Genomic DNA, 12,424 nt, shown 5'->3' on the forward strand with positions numbered 1-12,424 from the left:
GAAAAATACCTTATAAACCTATCCAACAATGCAATATTTAAACGGGGAAGGGTAGAGAAGTTGAAATATGTCTAAATACCGTGTGAGATTATGGGAAAGTTGCTGATTTCTATGCATAGCATTTAGGACGGATAATAATTAAAATTAAGAGCTTAGTAGCACGAGGATCACCTCAGTGCTAGGCCCATGCAACGAAGCACGAACGGTAGTTGGAAACCATTAAAATAATGTTTTTGCACTTGTGCACAATACTGTTTTGCTAAATGTTTGAGCACTAGGCATCCACCAAATGTATAGAGCATGAAAAAGAATTTAAAAATATCAGTGACCATCTCCTGGACATGCATTGCAATTGGTTTATTAGAACCTGACCTACGTTGAGAGGCAGTGAGGTGCCCATGCTGTAGGCTAGTCGTGGGGGTCAAGGGGAAAGTACGTGAGGAAGCAATGGTACATTCCTGGACACGTTTATTTGGTACCTTGAGCGACTTTTGTGCGAAATGTTTAGATGTTGAGCGACACATCGAGGGGCCAATCCCCAAGGTGTAGGAGAGTCGCAGAGGGTTGACGGCATTCAGCCGTAGGAGGAACCCCATGTGTATGTGATTCGAGCCTATTTGGCTATGTGAAAGGGACTCCCTCTGAGGAGTAATATTGGGTTAGGATCAGTTGGACTACAACGTATTACAAACGCAATGTTTAGGAAGGCAGAGATTTTGAGAGACGCTCCTGGCCGTGAGGCCGAGGGGTTGTCTTGTGTGTAGTGACGAGGCCCGGCTAGTGCATGAGCCAGTGCCGGCCTAGTTTTTGGTCCACCAGTGGTACGTCTGCCGGGAGCCGCTTAAAAGTGGCGGTTCTCGAATCCTGGTTGTCTAGGGACCAACTAGCAGTTTATGCCAAAGGATACTAAGATTGATCCGTTATTTATTGATAAGCATCGTCTAGCAGAAATCCAAAAGCAAGAAAGAGACGAAAGAGCTAGGCGACGTGCTGAAATTTTTAGGAGATATTCCCCTAAGCGTAGCGGTGCTGAACCCTTACGAGGGAGTGGATCTAGTGGTCTTGGGGCCACAAGCAATAAGTTAGGAGAAGGTGGAAGCTCTAGTGCTCCCCTTCCTTCTATAAGCCAGTCTACGTCAAGTACGGGAGGTGTAACCCCACTGTCCTCTATTCCTAGTGCAAATCCAATCCTTGTCATGGCGCAGCCTATTGCAATTCCAGCAGGAACGACGGATTTGCCGGCTCTAGGTTACCCACTACCCATTTTTAATGGGTTAGTTGAGGAAGATGCGAAACTCCACATTAGGGAGTTTCAAAAGCTGATGTTTAACTGTCGTATTCAAGAAGAAGGACATTTAATGATGTTCTTCAATATGACTCTCAAAGGAAGAGCCGCTATATGGTATCATGGTTTAGAAGCCAGAACCATATTGAACATTGATGCATTTTATGGAGCTTTTCGAATGGAGTTTGCCCCTGAAAGGGGTGGGCAATATTGGTTGCGTGTACTCAACGTGACTCGCCAAGAACCACACGAGGATATTCGTGCTTATGCGAAGAAGATAAAAGAGGTTTTCCGTAAGTTGGACACCTCTATTCCTATCCCCGCAGTTGCCCAATTGCAATATTTCCTTCATGGTTTGGACTTTAATATCCAATTGCAGTTGAGTAGTGTCCCCTTGGGGGATATAGATACTGCCATTACACGAGCACAAGAGGTGGAATCCCGACTACAAGCAGCCTATGCTTCTCGAGGCAATTCGAACATGGGTTTAGTATTGGGAAACAATATGGCAATGGCCAATGGCAGTAGTGGTCAAGGGATAGCGATGGCTAACCCTAATGGGAGAGGAAACATGATGCAGAATGTCCCGTTATTACCAGCTCCCCCTAGCATGTCGATGCCTACGGGCAGTCAAATGGCTCCAAATGGTGGAGGCCAGGCGGTTAATTCTAATACCATGCCTGTGGCTCAACAACCAGTACCTAATCGAATTGTTAGGCCGATGGAACGACATGGTAATGACCAAGGCTATGAGTCGATTTCTTCCAATGTTCTTGGCGAGGTTAAGGACATGATGAAGCATTATACCGATATGATTACGGAGCAGTATCGACAAATAGCCATTGATGTCAACTTCCTTAAAAAACAACAAAATTTGATAGGAAGTAGATACCCAGAGGAGGGTGCACCTTCGAGGTTTAGTTGCAAATGGTGTGGTGGGCAGCACTATCCAAGGAATTGCCCGAATGTTAAGTGCGACATCTGTGGAAAATCCGGCCATTTAGCAGCTACTTGCTGGAGTAAGATCAGTTCCCTCCAGCGAGGAAGTCGGCAACCAGGGCCTGTTAATCATCGTGCCCAAGGAAATGATTCCCAGCGAGAGGACGGGCCTAAACAAATACTTCAACGGCCAAAGACTACAGTGGAGGAGCTACCAAGTGGTAGTGGGGTTAGTTTGATTGAGGCTGTACGCGTTAATGATGCTAAAACCTCTAATCTGCGAGCTGTTCTTACAAGAGGTCAAAAGGGTAGAGAGGCCGACAAGGATAAGCCTGTTAACGGAAGCCCTAAACAAGGCGACAAACGAACGCAAGTGTTGGACCCTTCCATGGAAGGGGGACCTTTGAAGCCCGTAGAAAGTAAAGCCGATAAGGAACCACCAAAGAAGAAGGTGAAAGTTAAGAAAGAGGCAATAAAGCCAATTCAGCGACCTAAAGAGCGGATGGTTTGGCGTGAAAAGCGAGCTCTATCGAACTATCATGAATTCAATTTGGCGAGCTCTCTTTGCAAAGTCAAGCCGGATGTGAATCTTTTACAGCTTATTAAGCTTTCTCCAGGGGTACGTAAGGAATTTAGAAAGATTCTACGTACCGGGTATATCGTAGAACCTTTGGGTATTGCGCGAGTTGGTGATGACTGGTTCGAGCATGCTGAGAACCATTGCCCAAGGGTTGCAGCCTATGTCGATGGGATATTAGTAGATTATGCCATTGTCGACACGGGATCATCTGTTAACATTATGAGCTCTGAACTGATGGAAAGGTTGGCTCTTGCGATCCAGAAAGATACCTCCACAATTCTCAGAATGGCAGATGATAGTTTGAGACAGCCGGAAGGCTGCATTACTAAGGTCCATGTTATTGTTGCAAATGTAGAATGCTTGTTGGACTTTAGGGTGATTCGGTTTGCAGGCCGGCCAAGCTACCAAGTATTACTCGGACGACCTTGGATCTTGCAAGCGGATTGCCAAGTAGATATACCTGCCGGTCGACTGATATTTGGCAGAGGTGCCCAGCGTGTGGTAGTTGATGCTTATCCTGAGTCCCCGCAGAGTGAGAGAGCTCCTCTATCTTCTACAGAGTTGGAGACATTAGAAGATTTATCTGCCAGTGAGACATCATCGAGTGATGAGTCCAAAGAAGGATCCACCATGGAAGACATCTATCAGATCACTTTGAACGAGCCGATAGAGGGCCAAGATCGTATAAGAGATGCAGATGTTATCGAGCTAGACCTTGGTACGCTTGATGATTCGCGGCCAATCAAATTAGGTTCTATGCTCAGTTCAGCAGAAAGGGAGGACTATGTGGCCTTGATGCAGGAATTCCGTGATATCTTTGCCTGGAGTTATGATGAGTTGAGAGGCATTCCTCCTAGTCTTGCTGTTCATACAATTCTGTTGAAAGAGGGCAGTCGTCCTGTATGGCAGAAAGTAAGGCGTATGCCTTTCGAACTGAGGGACGGGTTGTTTGAAGAGTTACAGAAGCTTCGGAAAGTGGGTTTGATTTTTCCTGTGCAACACACGGAATGGTGTTCGCCGGTTGTGATAAGAAAGAAGAAGAATAATCAAATCCGATTATGTGTAGACTTTAGGGAGCTGAATAAGCAGACAGTTAAGGACTACTACCCGTTGCCATTTATTGACCAGATTTTGGATCAATTAGTGGGTAGGGAGATATATTCGTTTATGGATTGCTTTGCAGGATACAACCAAATGGCAATTGCAGAAGAGGATAAGTTGAAAACAACTTTTATCACTGTATTTGGTACTTTTGTGTACCATGTGATGGCCTTTGGTTTATGCAATGCGCCGGGTTCGTGGCAACGAACAGCAGATAAGACATTCGGTGACATATCCCCTGAAGAGTTGAAGGTGTTTATTGATGACTTAGGGGCTGCCACCGTGAGAGAAAGGCAGTTGATCATTCTAAGAAAATGCTTTGAGCGCTGTAGACAATTTTGCATCGCCCTAAATCCACGGAAGTGTGTTTTTGGAGTACCTTATGGACTATTGCTGGGTCATGTGGTCAGTTCGGTAGGAATTGCGACAGACCCCGAGAAGGTCAAAGTTATAGTTGCCATGGGTCCACCACGCACTCCGAAAGAGGTTCATAGCTTTCTGTCTTCGGTTGGTTACTACCGTAGATTCATCAACGCCTTAGCAGAAAGAACGTTGCCGCTTACAAATTTATTGTCCTTTAGCTATTCGTTTGTATGGGGTGACCCTTGTAAGGTAGCATTCGAGGATGTGAAACAGGAGCTAGCAAGAGCGCCTATTTTAAAAGCACCTAAAAGAGGTGAAGTGTTCTATATATTCTCAGCGGCCACCATGTATAGTATCAGCTGCTGCTGTTTAGCCCAAATTTGGGAAGAGAAGTGGTACCACCCGATTGCTTTTGCTAGCCGAAAGCTGGGGGTATCCGAAATCAACTATACTTACATGGAGAAATTGTGTCTAGCGATGGTCTTTGGGACCAAGAAATTCAGGCATTATATTCTCTATGAGAAAGTCGTGCTTTATACGAAGGTGGAGGGGCTTCGATTATTGATGAATAAGCTATAGCCGCCTGATCGTCTAGCAAAGTGGTTGATAACTTTGCAGGAATTTGATTATGAAATCAAGAGTAAGCCACCAAGGTTGCAAGGCATCGTGGAATGTCTTGTGGACTTTGGGGAGCCGAAAGAATCTGTGGCTGAAGGTAGTGACATGGAGGTGTTATTTAAAATAGATACGGCATCGATTCCCTCCTGGTATGCTGCAATAACGCATTATTTATCGACGGGAGAGGCGGGATCCGAATTATCTAAAGCTGAGAGAAGGAAAATTAAGCAGCAAGCGTTAAAGTTTGCTTTGATCGTAGGTACATTATATCGGCAAGGGGTTGATGACATCTATCGCTGATGTGTGATGCCTGACGAGGCGCCATTCATTTTGGAAGAGTGCCATGATTCTGCTTGTGGTGGCCATTTTGCTGGACGGCTTACAGCACAAAAGGCTTTAAGAGCAGGTTATTGGTGGCCTGCCATTTTCCAGGATGCGTTTGCGAATGTTAAGCGATGCGATATTTGCCAACGACATGATAGTCGAGAGAATAGGAAATGACCACTCACCCCTATTATGGCGATACTTCCATTTGAGAAGTGGGGAATAGACTTTGTGGGTCCTATTACTCCGTCGTCGACTACACAAAAGAGGTACATCATTGTAGCAACTGACTACTTCACGAAGTGGTCAGAAGCACGTGCAACAAGGAAAGATGATGCTAAAGAAACTGCTAGTTTCCTTTTAGAGCAGATAATATGCCGGTTTGGTCCGCCGAAAGAATTAGTGTCGGACCGCGGAACCCATTTTCTGAATAAGGTGATTAAAGGTTTGACAGAGATGTGGCAAATTAAGCATAACAAGACAACCCCATATAATCCGCAAGCCAATGGGCAAGTTGAAAGCACCAACAAGCAGCTTGTGGGCATCCTGTCCAAAATTGTGTCGGAAAAGAAACGGGATTGGGATAAAAAGTTATACGTGGTAGTGTGGGCCTACAATACGACTTTCAAACGAGCCACTGGCCATACCGCGTTCAAGTTAGTATATGGGGAGGAGTGTGTCTTGCCTTTAGAGATTGAGCTGCCGACTATTCGGTTTGCCATCAATCATTCTTTGAGCGATGAAGACGCACTTTTTGAACGCTTGACGACACTGGCACATTTAGATGAGCTTAAGATGCAGAGCTTATTGCACCAAGAAGTGGCGAAGCGCCGAATGAAGCAGCTGCACGACATCAAAGCCAAGAAATACACCTTCAAGAAAGGACAGCTTGTTCTGTATTATGATGCACAACGTGAATTATTTCCAAGCAAGCTAGAGCCCAAATGGGATGGGCCCTATAGGATTGTTAGAATAGGAAAGAATAAATCCACAGTCTTGTTAGCTGACCTTGGGGGGATAGAATTTACAAATAAGGTTAATCTTAATAAGATTAAACCTTATTATTTCTGACTGCACTAATGCTATGACTGCCTTGCAGGTCTAGGCGAGATCGATCAAACATCTGCAAGGAAATCGTGATAGGGGTTGATGGGTCGTCTGATCCCTTATTTAGAACACCCATATTTGGAACAAAGGTATCATCAGGGAAAGCTCATTTGGTGGAGCAAAGGATACAAGGTGATTGAGCAAGAAGGCGGGACATTTATTTGGGAGATCAAGGTCTTCTGCCATCACTGCCTACAAATTTTGACGAGCATCCCTGTTGAATTCAATGACGATGGAGGGATGGAACCTACAGTCCACCCGTTGAATATGCTGAATTTCGATTACCATAATTACGAGTAGAGTTCCGGATGGCAGGATATGTAAACCCTTTATGGACGTACACCTTGTACTTTGATGGGGCGTCCAGGGGTCCATGCAAAAAAGGAAGTGTAGGAGTTGTCATCCGAGACCCCCGACGACGCATTGTCATGAAGTTAGCTGTTTATCTCGGGGTGAATTTTACCAATAATATGGCCGAATACAAAGCCCTGATAATGGGTTTGAATATTGCAAAGAAGGGTGGTATCCGCTAGTTATTGGTGAAAGGGGACTCTCAGTTGGTTTTAAATCAACTCAATGGGACATACATGGTACGAAACCCCATCCTTTGTATGTACCATCATACTGCCATAGCCCTGCTAGACGAATTCGATAGAGTGTCTTTTCAGCTGATTCCACGGAATTGGAATCAGTTTGCCAATTCATTGGCTAATTTTGCGTACGAAGAAGACCTCTTCTTTAATTGTGGCCCTTGTCCCGATATATTTATTGATGCTGAGACAGGACCTGGTCGTTTGTGGGGTATGCTTTCTGAACATGCCCTCTTTGGCAGACGATGGTTAATTTGGGTGATGCAGAGGGTAAGCGAGACTCATCTGCCTTTATTATCTTGGACCCATAGACTGATTCGACGACATGTGATGCGAACACCTCTTGCAATATACGCAGGAGGGATGGGTCATAATCTAATGCACCTAGTTTAGGGCTACAAGCCCTGTTCCCCTGGGAATGGTATCTTTTGATGTCTATCATGGTTGTTTCCAGGAGGATGTTATGCATAGTTATGTTTGATTTCATTAGGCCAAGAGGGCCGATTCAGTTTTGTAGCAAAGTCATGTCTGGTTTCATTAGGCCAAGAGGGCCATTGGCCTGTCTAGTGCAGGTGCGTTTAATTGGGTTTTTGTTTTAAGTGCTGTGCTAGACAGGTTTGAAGACAAGCTTGGAGGGAGCCTTTGTCGTGGCATCGATGGAAGCTTCTTGTGGCCACTCCAGGTGATATTTCTCCTTTACGAGTACCTTTCTTTCCTGTTATATGTGTATTTGTACTTGTCGAGGGGATATATTTTTGTTGGGGACCAGCAACCAAGGCATGAAGTCCCAAGTTGAGGTTGAGTATGTTTGAGGGAGGTCGGAGTAGTCATTGCCTCCTGCAAAGACATTGTTAGACATTGAAAGACCTGTTTTAGAAGGAAGTCCTAGTGGCCCTGTCCTGCTAGCCTGCTAGGCAGCCATTCTAGGAGTTCTTGTTAGTAGTGAGGCAGTTAGAGAAGCCTGCCAGAAGATAATAATGATGATGCCAAGAAACCCTGAACATCCTAAAAGATGAATATAAATACGAAGGTGTGTAAAAAGGGGTTCTAACCCCTCTCAAAGAAAATAAAAGAAAAGAAATGAAATGAAAATATATAAGCAGTTGATCATTGCCTTGCGAAGGCCTGGTAGGTTCCTGGGGACGAATCAGACCTGGGCCCGATACCTTGTCTTCCTAGGGGTGGCTTCTTGCTGGAAAAAAATGACAAAACAAGGAAGGTTGGAGTGAAAATAAAAATGAGCATTAGAAAAGGATTCAGTGTCGCCTTGCGAGGGCTTGGTAGGTTCTTGGGTGCCGAGACAGGTCCTGAGGCCGATGCCCTGTTCTCCTTGGGTCACTACGCTCAGTTCCCTCCTTTTTACATGCCCAAGTATGTTCATCCAATACAAACCCTAAAAGAAGAAATGTACTGAAAGAAAATACTCTTTGATCAGGCTGTAGGAGACCTCGCCTTGTAGGAGCTCCTAGTTGTGTTGTCTTTAGTTGGTAAGTAGTGCAGACTACCACTTAGGGCAACCTCTTTGACAATTCTTTTTAGTTTGGCTGTGTTGGAGCAGCTGGTTAGTGACTCACTTCGGATCTTCTATTAGATGATGCTAGGCCTACTCCTTGTGGATGTCATGCCTTGGTTCTGTCCAGGGGTAGGGGGAGCATTGTGCTGAGTTTTATTATATAATTGTTTTGTATCAGTTTGATGCTTCTTTGGTTGTTTATGTGCAGATATGTTCGTGGATTCGACGGGCTGAGTCGCCCTATCCCGTGGTCGCCAATGAGAGCCGAATTTAGGTGACGGGAAGTGCTTAAAAATAGCTAAAAATTATGAATATCAAGGGAAAAATATTCAATGTCAAAGGCGGCGGCTCAATCTAGGACGATTTTAAGCGCCAAAGTGCTTTAAAGGCGCCCGAGCGACACTTGTTGATTTTTCATAATTTTTCAGACAGTCGTGCGGGTTGACACGAGCTACTGGCCAATGCGGGATGCTAAGCCGGACGCCCAGGATTTTTCAGAGCTCAATTCCGAGTCCGGACGGGGAAATGGCCAAGAAACCGGTCAAGATGCAAAGGGGTGGACAAAATTTGGTCAAGTGGGCAAGTGACCTTTGGGGCCCAAATTTTATGCCACATGAAATGTGGATGGAAAAAAACGTGATGGGGAAGAAGAAGGCGTGAGAAACAGGCGCCAATTTTTTCGCCATAATCTTGGGAGATGGAGGATGGAGGCTACAAGCAACCTACCTAATCGATCATACCCCCGATCTACCCTCTGTATGCTGACTCTATCGCCGCCCTTCGCTCGGGCAATGATGCTCTCTTTGAAGATCTCTGATTTCAGTCTTTCTCTCTCCTCCCTCTCTCTCTTCTAAAGGCAAGTTCATGTGGGGAGAAGAAGGAAGAAGAAAGAATGATGGAGGCTTGTCCGGCATGGATCGGATTGCTCCACGGGCTGGAAATGGTGATTGGTGATTGTGCTGGACATGAAGTGCTGCTGATTTTCAAATTTGCAGCCATGGACATGAAACCCGAAACACGCAAATAAGCGGTAATTTAAAATTTTCAAAGGAAATTTGAGATTCTATAGCTTTTGATTGATGAAATGTTGTTCATGTGGGCTAAAAATTGTTCATGTTGCTGTTTTCCATGAGTTCTTGCTAGTCATAATCAGAGAATCAGAAAAATATGCATCTTGTGGTTCAAAATAATACATTAAAACACGAAAAATCAAGGAAAAATGATGATTTTTTGGCATAAAAATGGGGAAGTAAATAGGAACATCAACTAAACTTTCATTTTTCTACAAGAATGAACTAAGGGCCACAGCCCATAACCTGTTTTGAATTTTTAGTAATTAAATAATGCAGGAAAATAAGGAAAAATACAAGAAAAGGGTGGAAAATTCCTTAAAAATAGGGGAAAAATACATTTTGGGTTTCGAAAAATAAGGATAAATAAGAGCAATGTTTGTGGGGACTAAAGCATGAGGATTTGTCTCAGTTCAACCCCACCTCCTTGTTCTAGTGTGTTTTTTTCCGCTTTCTACACATAAAATGATGGAAAAATACCATGTAAACCTATCCAACGATGCAATATTTAAACGGGGAAGGGTAGAGAAGTTGAAATATGTCTAAATGCCGTGTGAGATGATGGGAAAGTTGCTGATTTCTATGCATAGCATTTAGGACGGATAATAATTAAAATTAAGAGCTTAGTAGCACGAGGATCACCTCGGTGCTAGGCCCAGGCAACGAAGCACGAACGGTAGTTGGAAACCATTAAAAGAATGTTTTTGCACTTGTGCACAATACTGTTTTGCTAAATGTTTGAGCACTAGGCATCCACCAAATGTATAGAGCATGAAAAAGAATTTAAAAATATCAGTGACTAGCTCCTGGACATGCATTGCAATTGGTTTATTAGAACCTGACCTACGTTGAGAGGCAGTGAGGTGCCCATGCTGTAGGCTAGTCGTGGGGGTCAAGGGGAAAGTACGTGAGGAAGCAATGGTACATTCCTGGACAAGTTTATTTGGTACCTTGAGCGACTTTTGTGCGAAATGTTTAGATGTCGAGTGACGCATCGAGGGGCCATGTAGGAGAGTCGCAAAGGGTTGACGGCATTCAGCCGTAGGAGGAACCCCATGTGTATGTGATTCGAGCCTATTTGGCTATGTGAAAGGGACTTCCTCTGAGGAGTAATATTGGGTTAGGATCAGTTGGACTACAACGTATTACAAACGCAATGTTTAGGAAGGCAGAGATTTTGAGAGACGCTTCTGGCCGCGAGGCCGAGGGGTTGTCTTGTGTGTAGTGACGAGGCCCGGCTAGTGCATGAGCCAGTGCCGGCCCGGTTTTTGGTCCACTAAGATCCCATCTCGAGTCACGTAGAACTCTTGTGTAGGATCCAGAGGCATTGGGATTTACGACCAGAGCCCCCACTGGCACCCAAGCATCCTCCTATGCCAAGTAATTTCCACGGAGAGACCTCTCGCAGCGGGTTGGCGCGGATTCATAACCCCCTTGGTTAGGGTTTGGCGATTTGCGGAGGGTAGCTAGCGCCATCCTTCCTTAATTATCCCTTTAGGAAATCAACCACAGTTGAAGCAACCAGCTTAATAACATTTACTAGGGAAAACATCCCTTTTATTTCCATGGCAATCAGTCATCTCAGACCCGACCATGCAATCATCAATCACAAACAACTTGGGTTAGCATCCAAAACCACATCAAGCAATCACCTTGCTTATGATCCACCTATCCTTAGTAAGATTCTGTCCTCTTACCAACACAACCAGTCGACATTCACTTGGGGACAGCCTTTTCAAACAACCAAGCATAACTTGGGTCCACAATCCATCTTTAACAAGATCAACCTTCGTTAAAACCATTTCAACAATTCCAAGCAACATGCTTAGCATAAATCAACTTCCATAAAGTCTGCTCTCCCCCTTGGGTTAGGGCTCCACAAGGTCAATTTAACAAATTCCTTCTAGATCCTTTAAACGATCTAAGTGGTCTTCCCCTTGATCCCGATTTGATCAAGGCTAACATTGTCCTATTGTTTCAAACATAGACAAGTTTGGTGGTTTGTACAATATTCCTGTTAAGGTGAAGTTAGTTTCCTAAATACCCTTAGCATTCTTCCTTAGGTTGATTGCAACCCGCAAGATCCGATACCTTAGGAATTGGGGTTTTCCCTAAGTTTGTCTTTGCTTGTAAGGAACAAGAGTCTACATAGTCGAATGCCAATTCAACTCGTGCTTTTCGAGTTATGGACTGGTGCTCCGCCCTTTTCAACGACCTTAGCATCGACTAGATCTTCATAGGAATTTTCCCCTAGATAGTTTACCTATCTAACTCCTAAAAGTTGTTGTGCATTGAGTCCACTAGGATGTCCTTGCCCTAGTATGTAAGTCTCCTGTTCCTAGAAGAATAGGAGAAAATTTCCATCCCAAGTTCTAATGCATTTAAACTATCTTTTCGATCTTATAATTTACCATAAATCTCGGGTCTTAGAAAAACTTGATTTTGATCCGCAGGAGTTGAGACTTAATAGTTCCATTTGATTCGGTCGGCTTCTTTTCCCCTTTCACGGCTCCCACTTTCGTACTTCGATTGCATTGAACGAGCTCTCGTCCTCCTTCTTCCTCTTCTTCTTCTTCTTCTCTTCTTCCTCTCCTTCTTTCTCTCCTCTCCTTATTTTCCTCTTCTTCTCCTTCTCTCACTCCCTTCCTCTTCTTCTTCTTCTTCTACCCTTCTTCTCCTTCTCTTTCTCTCCTCCTCTTCTTCTTCTTCTCTTCCTCTTCCTCTTCTTCTTCTTCTTCTTCATCTCCTTCTCTCTCTCTCTTCTTTCTCTCCCTTCCCCTTCTTCTTCTTCTTCTTCTTCTTCTTCTCTTCTCTCTTTTCCTCTTCTTCTCATTCTTCTTCTCCTCTCTCTTCCTCTTCTCCTTCTTCTCCTTCTTCTTCTTCTCCTCTCTCTCCCTCTTCTCCTCCTCCTCCTTCTTCTCCTCTCTCTCCCTC

Source organism: Lygodium microphyllum, chromosome 18 (genome assembly GCF_053477565.2).
Source record: "Lygodium microphyllum isolate KBCC chromosome 18, Lygodium_microphyllum_v1.1.10, whole genome shotgun sequence".
NCBI classification, from domain to species: domain Eukaryota; kingdom Viridiplantae; phylum Streptophyta; class Polypodiopsida; order Schizaeales; family Lygodiaceae; genus Lygodium; species Lygodium microphyllum.